The following is a 13,721-nucleotide window of genomic DNA, read 5'->3' on the forward strand; positions in this document are numbered from 1 at the left end:
GGAACCTTGTGGGGAGCCTTGTGGAGTGTTGTAAGTGAATGATAAGTCTTCAAGAAGTAACCCATGCGTTACAAAATCTATTTTGCTTACCTATTAGATGATTCTTGAATTCTACATGTGATTTTGCTATGAAATGTGAGTGTTTATGCATTGTCTTGTGAAAATGCATATCTAGAGCTTGTTATTAGGGTTCATGTATGCCATTGCTTAGCTATTCCTTTGATTCAAGTAATTTTGTTGTATTTGGTGAGATTTGGCATGTTTTGGACTTGGAGTTGAAAATCCCCGAAGGGATTATTTTGGTACAGGTTGGCGTACCCGCGGGCGGAACGGCGGGCAGTGGCCTACCCGCCGCCCCACCCGCGGGGAACGTGGTTTTGTGGGTGTGTACCCGTGGGCGGAACCACGGGTGGGGCTCCACCCGTGGGTCCACCCGCGGGGTACATATGTTGGCTTGGCGGGGATTTGTTCCCCATGATTCTTTTGACTCGGTATTTGGTCTTTTGACTTCCCGATGTTCTTTTGTGGAACTATTTGAGCGTCTTCTTGGTGTTTCGTATGTCTAGAACTATATGGTAGGCATCCATGTAGGTTTTGGTGTCTTGAATCGTGCTAAGTGTTCAACATTGTGTTTCGTTGAACTGTGATGATTTTTGTGTGTTCTTCGGAACTACTTTCGGTTTACCCGTTTGATGAGCATGCTAGTTCGGTGTTTAAATGCTAGCGTGTGTGTTGTTTGTACCTTCCTATCATTGATGATAACTTGTGTTATTCATCGTTGTGGTTGGATTGTGATCCATTCCTTGATTGAGTATGGTTTCATATCTTCATTGTGATCCATTGATTGATTCCTGTTGAGGTGTCGTGTAACACCCCCGCAAAACACATGCTATAAAAAGCCTTAACACATGCAGATAACACAACTAAACACTAGCACAGCGGAAGATTAAAAGATAACTGGATAAATGTAAATCCTAGTCATGGGGTGTTACGCCACGTTTACCAACAACGATAAACGCTATGGCAAAATCTGCATGGTTCACAACTATCCCAAAACTCACAAGTCTAAAACTAAATCAGCTCACAGGCCGTAAAGCAAACGAAAGGTGCTATGCTATCGGCACTAGACTTTGCTCTCGACTAGACATCACCTGAAAGAACACAAATAAACATGGGACGACGCCCGGTCAGCGAATAATGCTGGTAACCCACCAATACATGTTAAGTATCATACATAGATAGGATATATATACAAAAATCATTTCGAAATGGAATACATATATATAAGTGTAAAACCAAGAGTAAACACCAACTCAAGACTCATCACTCTCAAAGATAACACGGGAACACATCCCAAGACCACAAAGTACAACAACAACTCAGGAATAAAGACACGACAAACGGCAACACATGCCTAGGCACACACGCCTTTGTGACTACACATGTCACAAGAAGAGAACACACAACCACGGCTACACAAGCCCTCGTGACATCACTCATCACGGGTTGATATGCCTTCCTTATGCCCGGTTCCAAACTTATGGCTACCCTCAACCTTATGTCTAGTTCCAACCTTTACCTCCATGACCCCTGTACACCAAGTCCAACCTTATTCCTCCGAGGACCGTCGTCCCCTCTCCAACAGATCTCCTACAGAACCACCGATTTCATAATACACGAGGGTACCGATCACACACACGGCAACACATGCCACCCAAGAATCACGTGAACCTTACACAAAGTTCACAACTCCATAATCACGTCACGGCCACCACGAGGACCGCTGCAATACCTTGGTGACTAGTGTCCCATACCACTAATCGTGCAATCCAGGTAAAGCCACACACGCATCACACCTCAGCAAGAATCAATCAACGGATCACAACGAAGGTATGAAACATACTCAATCAAGGAATGGAACACAGTCCAACAACAACAACGATGAATAACACAAGTTATCATCAACCAATCGGAATGTACAAACAACACACACGCTAGCATTTAGACACCAAACTAGCATTCTTATCAAACGGATAAACCAAAGGTAGTTCCGAGGAACACACAAGACTCATCACGGTCTAACGAAACACAATGTTGAACACTTAGCACGATTCAAGACACCAAAAACCTACATGGATACCTACCACATAGTTCTAGACATACAAAACATTAAGAAGACACTCAAATAGTTCCACAAAAGCACATCGGGAAGTCAAAAGACTAAATACCGAGTCAAAAGAATCACAGGGAACAAATCCCCAACAACACCACAATACGTACCCGCGGGTAGGACCACGGGTAGGCCCCTACCCGCGGTTCCGCCCGCGGGTACAGGTCTCCCCAAAACATGTACCCCGCGGGTGGGCGGCAGGTGGGCCTCTTACCCGCCGTTCCACCCGCGGGTACCACCTGTACCACATTAACACACTTCGCGAATTTTATCTCCAAACTCAAATTCAAGTCCAAAACATGCCAAATCTCACCAAATACAACAAAATGACTTAAATCATAGGAAAATGCCAAGAAATGGCACAAATGAACCCTAAACACAAGCTCTAGATATGCATTTTGACAAGACAAATGCATAAACCCTCACATTTCATAGCAAAACACAAGTAGAATCCAAGAAATCACATATATGTAAGCAAAATAGGTTTTGTAGAGCATGGGTTACCTCTTGTATACTAAAAGACTTCACTTTGCACCTCAACAAGCTCCTCACAAGGCTCACTTTCCAAACCCACTTCAAGAACAAACCAAAAGATCATAAGGATCCTACCTTTAAGAAAAGACACCTAAGATGGAACCAAAAACACAAGATGGACTTAGATCTTACCCTCCTAGATGCCCAAATAGGTGAAAGGTTGAATCTTGGAAGCAACTCTTGAAGTCTTGTCAAGGTCTCAACTTGGCTTAGAAGAAAAGCTACTCACCTTTTTAGACAGAAGGTAGAGCTAAATTTTTAGAAAGTGTAAGGGATAGAATGAAGATGTCTACTAGGTTAGGTTACAATACTAACACTAGGTGAAAGGTCAAGAATGCCCTTACTAACATTAGAAAGTGTAAGGAAACAAGGGAACTCCCTTCAAAGCTCAAAGTACAACTTTGACTTTGGAATTGACTAGTCAAATACTAGTCCTCAAGTATTGAATTTCAGGATTTTAGGAATTAATTCCTCAATTGAAATAGGATTAATTACTCAATTAATCCATTTATTGAATTTGGATTTTGGGGTGTCACATGTGGTGTGTGTGGCTGTACCTGGATTGCACGATTAGTGGTATGGGACACTAGTAACCAAGGTACGACAGTGGTCCTCGTGGTGGCCATGACGTGATTATGGAGGTTGTGACCTTTGTGTAAGGTACACGTATTTGTTCCCCGTGATTCTTTTGACTCGGTATTTGGTCTTTTGACTTCCCGATATTCTTTTGTGGAACTATTTGAGTGTCTTCTTGATGTTTCGTATGTCTAGAACTATATGGTAGGATTCCATGTAGGTTTTGGTGTCTTGAATCGTGCTAAGTGTTCAACATTGTGTTTCGTTGAACCGTGATGAGTCTTGTGTGTTCTTCGGAACTACGTTAGGTTTACCCGTTTGATAAGCATGCTAGTTTGGTGTTTAAATGCTAGCATGTGTGTTGTTTGTATCTTCTTATGAGTTGATGATAACTTGTGTTATTCATCGTTGTTGTTGATTGGGCTGTGACCCATTCCTTGATTGAGTATGGTTTCATATCTTCGTTGTGATCCGTTGATTGATTCCTGTTGTGGTGTGATGTGTGCGTGGCTTTACCTGGATTGCACGATTAGTGGTATGGGACACTAGTCACCAAGGTATTGCAGCGGTCCTCGTGGTGGCCGTGACGTGATTATGGAGTTGTGGCCTGAGTAATGGGTCCACGTGATTCTTGGGTGGCATGTGTTACCGTGTGTGTGGACGGTACCCTCGTGTACTATGAAATTGGTGGTCTTGTTGGTGGTTTGTTGGTGGGGGACGACGGTCCCAGGAGGGTAAAGGTTGAACTAAGAAGTATAGGGGTCCTGGAGGTAATGGTTGGAAAGAAGATACAAGGTTGGGGGTAGCCATAAGGTTGGAACCGGGCATAAGGAAGGCATAACAACTCGTGATGGGTGATGTCACGAGGGTTTGTGTAGCCGTTGTTGTGAGTTCTCTTCTTGTGACGTGTGTAGTCACAAGGGCATGTGTTGCCTAGGCATACTGTAACACCCGAGATTTTCAGGATATTTAAAACTTATAAAATAAAGGTGAAATCTCGTTGAATCCCAAAACATAGTACAAGAGTATGGGGTGCTATGCCACACCTGAGCTAGAGAACTCAGGTGCTCAGGCTAACTGACTAATATCCTCAAATAGTATCAGTACTAAATCATGGCACGCAGGCCGAAAGTGAAAAACTATCTAAGCTACGTCCAAGCTTCTAGCGCGCTCTAGTGAACTACTCGTCTGTGCCTGAAAGCCAAATATATCTGTTCAGCGAGAGATGCTGGTAACCCACTCCAACGCGTTGAAATACAATACATATAGAGATATATATATAGATATACGAAAAGTCATTTCGAAGCAAGAAGTAATATCCTACGAGACTCTAGCTTTTAAAACCGGGAATGACTCGACAGATAAGGCTAGACACAAGCAACAGTTATAACAAGCGTATACAATCCACAACAGGCAAGACAGATAAAGCTGAGCACAATTAATAATCATAACCCAACATAAACAATCCCCAGCATAAATCCCATAGTCACATCCCCCAATATACTCATAAACACAACTCATTCATATCTCATCACATAGCACACTTTGTTGGCGCCACAGGACCAATCGCATGCCCATACATGAGGGTCAGCGCATATGGCTCTGACACGGCCCCGCAGCACCCTGCCCCGTCTCACCTTACGGAGGAGTCGATCGCAACCGACTAATGAACCGCAGTTCTATATAATATTTATATACCTGACCGGTCTTTACCAGCCTGGTTAACAGTTGGGATGGTTCTCAACCCATTCAACTGCCCGTATAGTGGACCTTTGTCCTATATAATATTTATATACCTGACCGGTCTCTACCAGCCTGGTTAACAGCCGGTATGGTTCTCAGCCCATCCGACTGCCCGTATAGTGGAACTTAGTCCTATATAATATTTATATACCTGATCGGTCTCTACCAGCCTGGTTAACAGCGGGAATGGTTCTCAGCCCACCCGACTGCCCGTATAGCCCGATTGATCTCAACCAAATCGGGGTAACATGCACACATAACACATAGCAAGCACATGCAACCCACATTAACACATTGGGAAGAGGGAGAAAACGTATAACAAAACCTATGCGTGATCCTTCACATACTAAGAATGGTCCTAAGGGGTTCATACTCCTTTCACCTAGGTCAGCGGGATACCAATTCAACTAGTATACAATATATAAGACTCATACAACCTACGAACGGTACCCGAAACATCAAACTAGACATAGGCACGATAGACGGAGTCCGTTGGGACACCACGGGGGTCTGGGAAACATCAAACGGGGAAGTCGGGGTCCCAAGTGTGGGAATTTCCAGCGGGTAGCCGGTGGGTGGGGGGCCACCCGCCGACTGCCCGCCGGTAACACTGTTCCGGGCAGCGGGTCGCCGGCGGGCAGCTGCCCGCCCGCCGGCTGGCCGCTGCCGGAACTGCTCCTTTTTTACCGCGGGTAGGTGGCGGGTCCCCTACCCCCACCTACCCCCCACTGACTCATTAACACCAAAAATGCCCCGGGAACCTTCGTGGAACCCGAGACCATGCTTAGACACTTTCAAACGCAATTGATAACACACGTAGACAATTTAACGGATCAAAATCAAGAATCAAACGGCACATAACCTATCATGCTTTTCGAGACCTAATAAACACCCAATCATGTGAAATCCCACCCAATATACCAAGAATAATACCATACGAATTCCACGATATAACCTAGGGTTCTAATTATTTTTAATCCAACAAGAATACGATTCGTCTTCTAGTTACAAGATTCGGTAAGAATATCACATAAGCATCAAGAACGTCATGCAATTATCAATAACGCCATATAATCATCAAGAACTCCACATAATCGTTAAGAACACCATAGTTATCAAGAATCTCCCGATGTCAAGATCACCCATGGAATTATCCCATCAATCATCAATAATAACATCACAAATCATCAATACACAATAATATGGGGAAAACCTACGGGGGAAATCATAACTATGAAAATAGGTTTTGTTGAGACATGGGTTACCTCTTAGCCTTAATTAATTCCTTGGCTATGAAGGGTCTTTCTTTAAGCTTTCTTGTTTTCTTGATTTCTTCTAGGGGGATTCTTGGAGCTCTTTGGGGTGGTGGGCGTTATTCATGTGGTGGGGGGTTTCTAGGTGCCCCTTAAGTCCCCTATTTATATATTTAGGAGTCCTAGTTAGGAACTAATATTATGGGCTTGCTAATTCTATTTCTTTTGGGACTAAGGATTGGGCTTAGGGATAAGGGCCCGTGGACTTTGGTGGGCCTTCCTAATTAATTATTGTGATTTAATTCTTTCTTTTGGGTAATTGATTAAATGATTTAATTGATCTTAGGGGTCGTAACACGGGGTGTTACACTCTCCCCCCCTTATCGGGAAGCTTCGTCCCCGAAGCTTGGTCCTTGTCGAGTGACTTTCTCTTAGTTACCTGGTGTGAAAAGTTCGGGGTAGCGTTCCCTCATTGTGTCTTTGAGCTCCCACGTTGCTTCCTCGGTCCCATGGTTGGTCCAGAGGACTTTCACCATTTCTATGGCTCGGCGACGGGTGTTTCTTGTCTTGGTGTCCAGGATCCTCACGGGTCTTTCTTCGTATGCTAGTGACTCGTCGAGGTTCACGACTCGGGTTGAAGCACGTGGCTCGGGTCGTGTACGTATTTCTTTAGCTGGGATATGTGGAATACGTTGTGTACTCGTTCTAGTTCGACGGGTAGGGCGAGGCGATAGGCTAGGTTCCCAACTTTTTCTATGATTTCATAGGGGCCGATAAATCGAGGGCTGAGCTTTCCTTTCCTTCCGAATCTCATCACCCCTCGTGTGGGCGAGATTCTCAGCCAGACCTTGTCCCCGGTGTTGAACTCGGCTTGTTTCCTCTTTAGATCGGCATAGGACTTTTGGCGGTCCTGGGCAGCTTTCATCCTATCCCGGATGAGTTTGACCTTGGTGATTGTATCTTGTAGGTGTTGGGGCCCTAGTGTTATTGGGTCGACCATGTCTTCCCAACATAAGGGGGTTCTGCATTTTTGTCCGTATAGAGCTTCGTAGGGTGCCATACGAATGCTCGCGTGGTAGCTGTTGTTATATGAGAATTCAATAAGGTCTAGGTGTTCCTCCCATGTCCCTTGAAAGTCCAACATGCAGGCTCTTAGCATGTCTTCGAGAGTCTGAATGGTCCTCTCGGTTTGGCCGTCCGTGGTGGGGTGGAAAGCAGTGCTTAGTTTTAGTTGTGTCCCCAAGGCTAATTGCAGTGATTTCCAGAATTGTGAGAGGAACCTGGAGTCTCTATCGGATACGATGTTTCGGGGGACTCCGTGATACTTCACTACTCGGCTCAAGTGGGCTTGGGCTAGTTGTGTCATTGTCCACGTTTCCTTCATGGCGATGAATCGCGCTGTTTTGGTTAGTCGGTCCACTATGACCCAAATCTTATCCTTGCCGGTCTTCGTTGGGGATAGTCCTCCGACGAAATCCATGGATATGGAATCCCACTTTCCTTGTGGTATCTCAAGGGGTTGTACGAGTCCCTTGGGCTTGCATCGTTCGGCCTTCACCCTTTGGCAATTCAAACACCTGGCCACGAATCCGCGATTTCCTTTTTCATGTTGGGCCACCAAAACGACCTTTTTACATCTTGGTATAGCTTGTCACCCCCTGGGTGAACTGAGTATGGGGAGTTGTGTCCTTCCTCCAAGATTTGTTGCTTCAAGTGGGGGTGCGTTGAGGGCACGCACCACCTACCTTGGTAACGGAGACTGCCGTCTTCGTGTATTTTGAAGGGTCCTTCCTTCCCCTGGGTCAGGTCGAGGCAGATTTTATCTAGTTCCGGATCCTGCTGTTGCCCTATTTTGATTCCCTCGAAGAGCGTAGGTACGACTCGTGTGTTGAGCAAGTGGATGTCGGGGTGGTTTTGACCTTGTTTTATTATTTCCAAATTCAGTCTTTGGAAGTCCCTGTACAGTTGGTCCGGTAGGATCCAAGTGGTGTTGAGGGAGTGGTTAGTCTTCCTGCTTAGGGCATCCGCCACCACGTTAGCTTTTCCCTCATGGTATTGGATGTCCAGGTCGTAATCCTTTATGAGTTCTAACCACCTCCGTTGTCTCATGTTTAGGTCTTTCTGGGTGAAGATGTACTTTAGGCTCTTATGGTCCGTGTAAATCTTGCATTGCACCCCGTATAAGTAATGCCTCCAAATTTTTAGTGCGAACACGATGGCAGCTAGCTCGAGGTCGTGGGTGGGGTAGTTTTCTTCGTGGGTTTTGAGCTGCCTGGATGCGTAGGCTATTACTCGGCCTTTCTGCATTAGTACGCACCCCAACCCCTTCTTGGATGCATCACTGAAGACCTCGAATCCTTCCTCCCCGGAGGAGATGGCGAGCACGGGTGCCGTGGTTAACTTATCCTTCAATTCTTGAAAGGCCGAGACGCAGTCGTTGTCCCATTGGAAGGGGGTTTCCTTTTTCATGAGTTTGTTGAGGGGTTGGGCTATCCTGGTGAAGTCGGGTACAAATCTCCTGTAGTAGCCCGCCAAGCCTAGGAAGCTCCGGACTTCGGTGAGTGAGCTCGGTGTGGTCCATTCTTTAACGGCACGGATTTTGGCGGGGTCCACCTTAACCCCATCCTTGGTTATCACGTGACCCAGGAAGGCCACGCTGTCTTTCCAAAATTCGCATTTAGAGAACTTGGCGTATAGTTGGTGCTCTCTTAGAGTTTGCAGGGTTATGCGAAGGTGTCTTTCATGTTCTTCCTTGTTTCGGGAGTAGACTAGGATGTCGTCAATGAATACTATGACGAAGTCATCCAAGTGGGGTCGGAATACTCGGTTAATGAGGTCCATGAATATGGCAGGCGCGTTGGTGAGTCCGAAGGGCATTACGGTGAATTCATAGTGACCGTAACGTGTCCGGAAGGCTGTTTTCTGAATATCTGGTTTGGCCACCTGTATTTGGTGATACCCGGATCTTAGATCAATCTTTGAAAATACCCCTGCCCCTTTAAGTTGGTCGAACAAGTCGTCGATTCGGGGAAGGGGGTACTTATTCTTTATCGTGACTTGGTTAAGTTCCCTGTAGTCGATGCATAGGCGCATGTTCCCATCCTTCTTTTTAACAAACAACACTGGTGCTCCCCATGGGGAGGTGCTAGGACGGATGTAGCCCTTGTCTAGCAATTCTTGCAGTTGCGTCTTCAGTTCCTTCATTTCTTTTGGTGCTAATCGGTAGGGAGGTTTAGAAATTGGGGCAGCGCCCGGTACGAGATCTATGGTGAACTCGACTTCTCTGGCTGGGGGTGCCCCAGGGATTTCGTCCGGGAAGACGTCGGTGAATTCGTTTACCACTGGAATGGTTTGTGGTTCGGGGGTTTTGGTGCTGAGGTCCTCGACCGAACATAGAAAGGCCTCGCTTCCCTTGTTTAGGTATTTCTTCATTTTTATCATGTTCACCACTTTGATCCCGGCTTCCCGGTGGGTCCCATGATATGATACCCTCTTACCGTTTGGTCCCCGTAGGACCACTTTTCGTTCTCCGCATAGGATTTGTGCTTGGTATTTCCCTAGCCAATCCATGCCCAAAATCACCTGTACCCCATCCAGTTTGAATCGGATTAAGTTGCTGGGAAATTCCACCCCTTGTATGGTGATCATTATATTCTCGTACATGCGGTCGCATCCTAGGATTTCGCTGGAGGCCACTTTGACCTGGAGTCGGACCTTGGTGCTGGTGTTGAGGCCGAGCTGAGTGGCAAACTCGGTTGCTATAAACAAGTTGGTAGCCCCCGAGTCAAATAACACTGTGGCGGGGGTGGCGTGTACTAGGAAGGTTCCGGAGACTATGTTGCCATCCCCAATTTTGGCTTTGCTTAGAGTAAGGATTCTTCCTTGAACGGTTGGCGCTGTGACTTGGCGAGGTGAGGCGGCCCTGGGGTTTTTAAGGCCGCGGGTGGGGTTCATGTGATTTCCTTCTGATTTCCTTTTGTTTCCCAGGCGTGTTTCCCGGGGTTGGTTTGGCACTTGTTGTAGTTGGGACGCCTTGGCATAGGCCTCCCCGAGGGTTCCTGGCTCTTGTGTGGCCGGGGCTTTTTGATATTCGGGATCAAGGCCTGTTATGAACCTTTCGATCCTGATCCTTTCGGTGGGTACTAGCTCGGGGTTGAGGCGAGCCAGTCGGTGGAATTGTTGGTAGTATTCCGTGATCGAGGTTGCACCTTGTCTTAGGTGGAGGAATTCTTCGTATACGGTGGCTCTTAGGTGGTTGGGATAGAATTGTTCTCGTAGCCGCGCTTTTAGGGTTTCCCAGTTGAATCCGGGGTCTTGTTCGCAGGTGGGTCCTTCGTGAGCCCACCAGGTGTCGGCCTCGTGTCTGAAGTAGAAGGAGGCCATTCTTACTTGGTGGCCCTCGCTGTAACACCCCGTGTTACGGCCTTCAATCCCGGATTAATTATTTAATTAATCCCGTTAATAATAATTAAATATGATTTAATTCGGTTAGGTTTCCCTTTAATTAATTAATAAGGCCCACCATGAACCGTGGGCCCTTGCCTAAATTAGAGCCTTAAGCCTATTAGGAATAAAGGAAGTAGGTCTTTTACTATTCAGATTATGATTAGGATTCTCTTTAATTAATTAATATGGTCCACTATGGACCATGGAACCCAATCCTTAGTCCCAAAAGGAATAGAATTAGCAAGCCTATAATATTAGTTCCTAATTAGGACTCCTAAATATATAAATAGGGGACTTAAGAGGCACCTAGAACCCCCCCACCACAATACACGACTCACCCTCCCAAAAGAGCTCCAAGAATTCCCTTAGAAGAAATCAAGAAAGCAAGAAAGCTTAAAGAAAGACCCTTCATAGCCAAGGAATTAATTAAGGCTAAGAGGTAACCCATGTCTCAACAAAACCTATTTTCATAGCTATGATTTCCCCTTAGGGTTTCCCCCATATTGTTGTAAAGTGGCGAATCATGATGATTATTATTGATGTTGATATAATGATTCCATGAGGAATCTTGATAATCTTGATATTAGGAGTTTCTTGATGAATATGATGTTCTTGATAATTAATTGGGATTCTTGATGATTATGTGTTGTTCTTGATGATTATGATGTTCCCTTGATGATTAATTGGTATCCTTGATGATTATGTGTTGTTCCTACCGAATCTTGCAATTAGAAGACGAATCGTATTCTTGTTGATATAAAAGTGATTAGAACCCTAGGTTGTACCGTATGCATTGATTCTTGGATTATCGGGTGGGAAATCGCATGTTTGGGTGTTGATTATGATTAGAAAAGCATGTTAGGTGATGTGCCGTTCGTCTATCGTATTTGATCCGTTAATTGTCTATGTGTTGTCGGTAATTACGTTGAAAAGTGTCTAAGCATGGTTTCGGGTTCCACAACGGTTCCCGGGGCGAAAAGTGATGAAAAGAGTCAGTGGGGGGGTAGGTGGGGGTAGGGGACCCGCCACCTACCCACGGCAATCTCGGGTAGCTCCGGCAGTGGGCAGCCGGCGGGCGGGCAGCTGCCCGCCGGGCACCCGCTGCCCGGAACAGTGACAGCCGGCGGGTGGACCCCCACCCACCGGCTACCCGCTGGAAATTACCCCACTTCGGGACCCCGGCTCCCCCGTTTGATGTTTCCCCGATCCCCGTGGTGTCCCCAACGGACCCCGTTTGTCGTGTCTATGTCTAGTTTGATGTTTCGGGTACCGTTCGTAGGTTTATGAGTCTGTTATATCGCATGCTAGATGAATTGGTATCCCGTTGACCTAGGTGAAGGAAGTATGAACCCCTTAGGACTATTCTTAGTATGTGATGGGTCACGCATAGGTTTGTTATACGCTTTACCCCCTTCCCAATGTGTAACGTGGGTTGCATGGGCTTGCTATGTGTTATGTGTGTGTGCTGCCCCAATTCGGTTGCGATCGGATTGGTTATCCTGAGCTGCGGTTCAGAAGCTGGCTGCGGTCAGATTGGTATTCCTGGCTGCGGTTGGATGACACTCTCTTGGGCTGCGGTCCACCGTTTGGTTGCGATCAGACGTTTCTATACGAGCTGCGGTTCGTCCTTTATCCTGGCTGCGGTCAGACGACACTCTCTTGGGCTGCGGTCCACTGTTTGGTTGCGATCAAACATTATGATGAGCTGCGGTTCATCGGTCGGTTGCGATCGACCTCCCCGTGTTGCGATATGGGGCATGGTGCTGCGGGGCTGTGTCAGAGCTATATGCGCTGACCCTCATGTATGGGCATGCGATCGGTCCCGTGGCGCCAACAATGTGCGTTATGTGTGTGATATGGACGAGTTGTGACTATGAGTGCCTTGGGATGTGACTATGGGTCTCATATTGGGGATTGTTTATGATGGGTTATGATTACTGCTTATGCCTTGTCTTAATTGCCTTATCTATAATGAACTGCTTTTGACTGTTATAACTGTTGCTGTGTCTGGCATTACCTGCCGAGTCATCCCCGGTTTTAAAGCTAGAGTTCGTAGGATATATCTTCATGCTCAAAATGGTTTTCGTATATCTATATATATTGCTATATGTATTGTATTTCAACGCGTTGGAGTGGGTTACCAGCATCTCTCGCTGAACAGATATATTTGGCTTTCAGGCACAGAAGATTAAGTCACTGGAGCGCGCTAGAACTCGGAGTGTAGAAATAGATAGTTTCCCTTTCGGCCTGCGCGCCACGTTTATACCTTTATGCTTTTGAGGATATTAGTTAGTTAGCCTGTGCATCTGGGTTCTCTAGCCCAGGTGTGGCATAGCACCCCGAACACTTGTATTATATTCTGGGATTCAATAAGATTCTACCTTTATTATAAGCTTTTAAATGTCTTAAAAATCTGGGGTGTTACAGTTGGTATCAGAGCCTAAGTTTGACTCTAGGATAAGACTCTTAAGACTGGACTTTAGGACACTAGGCTTGAACTCTAGGTACTTAGGAACATAGGATCCAGGAAGCTTAGGACGCGCAGTGAGATTGTGAAACCTACACCTAACCTCCCCTCACTTCATCCCTCTCTAACTTAAAGGAACCTCCCCCTACGCTTACCACACCAGGTAAGGGCGCGAATAGATAAGTTTACTTCCACAACTGGGTAACGTACACTTACCAGATAAATCGCCTCGTCCTAACTCCCGTCAAAAGACTTGACAAGGACCCTGACCAAAGGAAAGGAAGATTTGGATGACTACTAAGAAGAGGCGTTACAGTCAGGACTGCTAAAAGGGACGGACTGCAATACGCACCAACCCAGGGTAACCACGATAACCCCCGAGTCAGACAAATGACATGCACCTTCCGACAAGTTGCCTTATCTCGGCAAACCCGGGTTGCGGCTACAACAAACAGGAAGGAGAACTAGGACACCTATTAAAGTAGCGAAGGAACGACACCATTAGTCGAATCCTTGGGTGCAAGGTAAGTAT

At 46.2% G+C, this 13,721-nt stretch overlaps 1 pseudogene; it reads right to left on the reverse strand.

Annotated features, from left to right (window-relative positions):
- Nucleotides 1-6,728: 6,728 nt before the first annotated feature.
- LOC109174477 lies at nt 6,729-9,624 on the reverse strand (annotated as a pseudogene).
- Between the last annotated feature and the right edge of the window lie 4,097 nt (nt 9,625-13,721).

Source organism: Ipomoea nil, unplaced genomic scaffold (assembly GCF_001879475.1).
Source record: "Ipomoea nil cultivar Tokyo-kokei standard unplaced genomic scaffold, Asagao_1.1 scaffold0642, whole genome shotgun sequence".
Lineage (NCBI taxonomy): Eukaryota > Viridiplantae > Streptophyta > Magnoliopsida > Solanales > Convolvulaceae > Ipomoea > Ipomoea nil.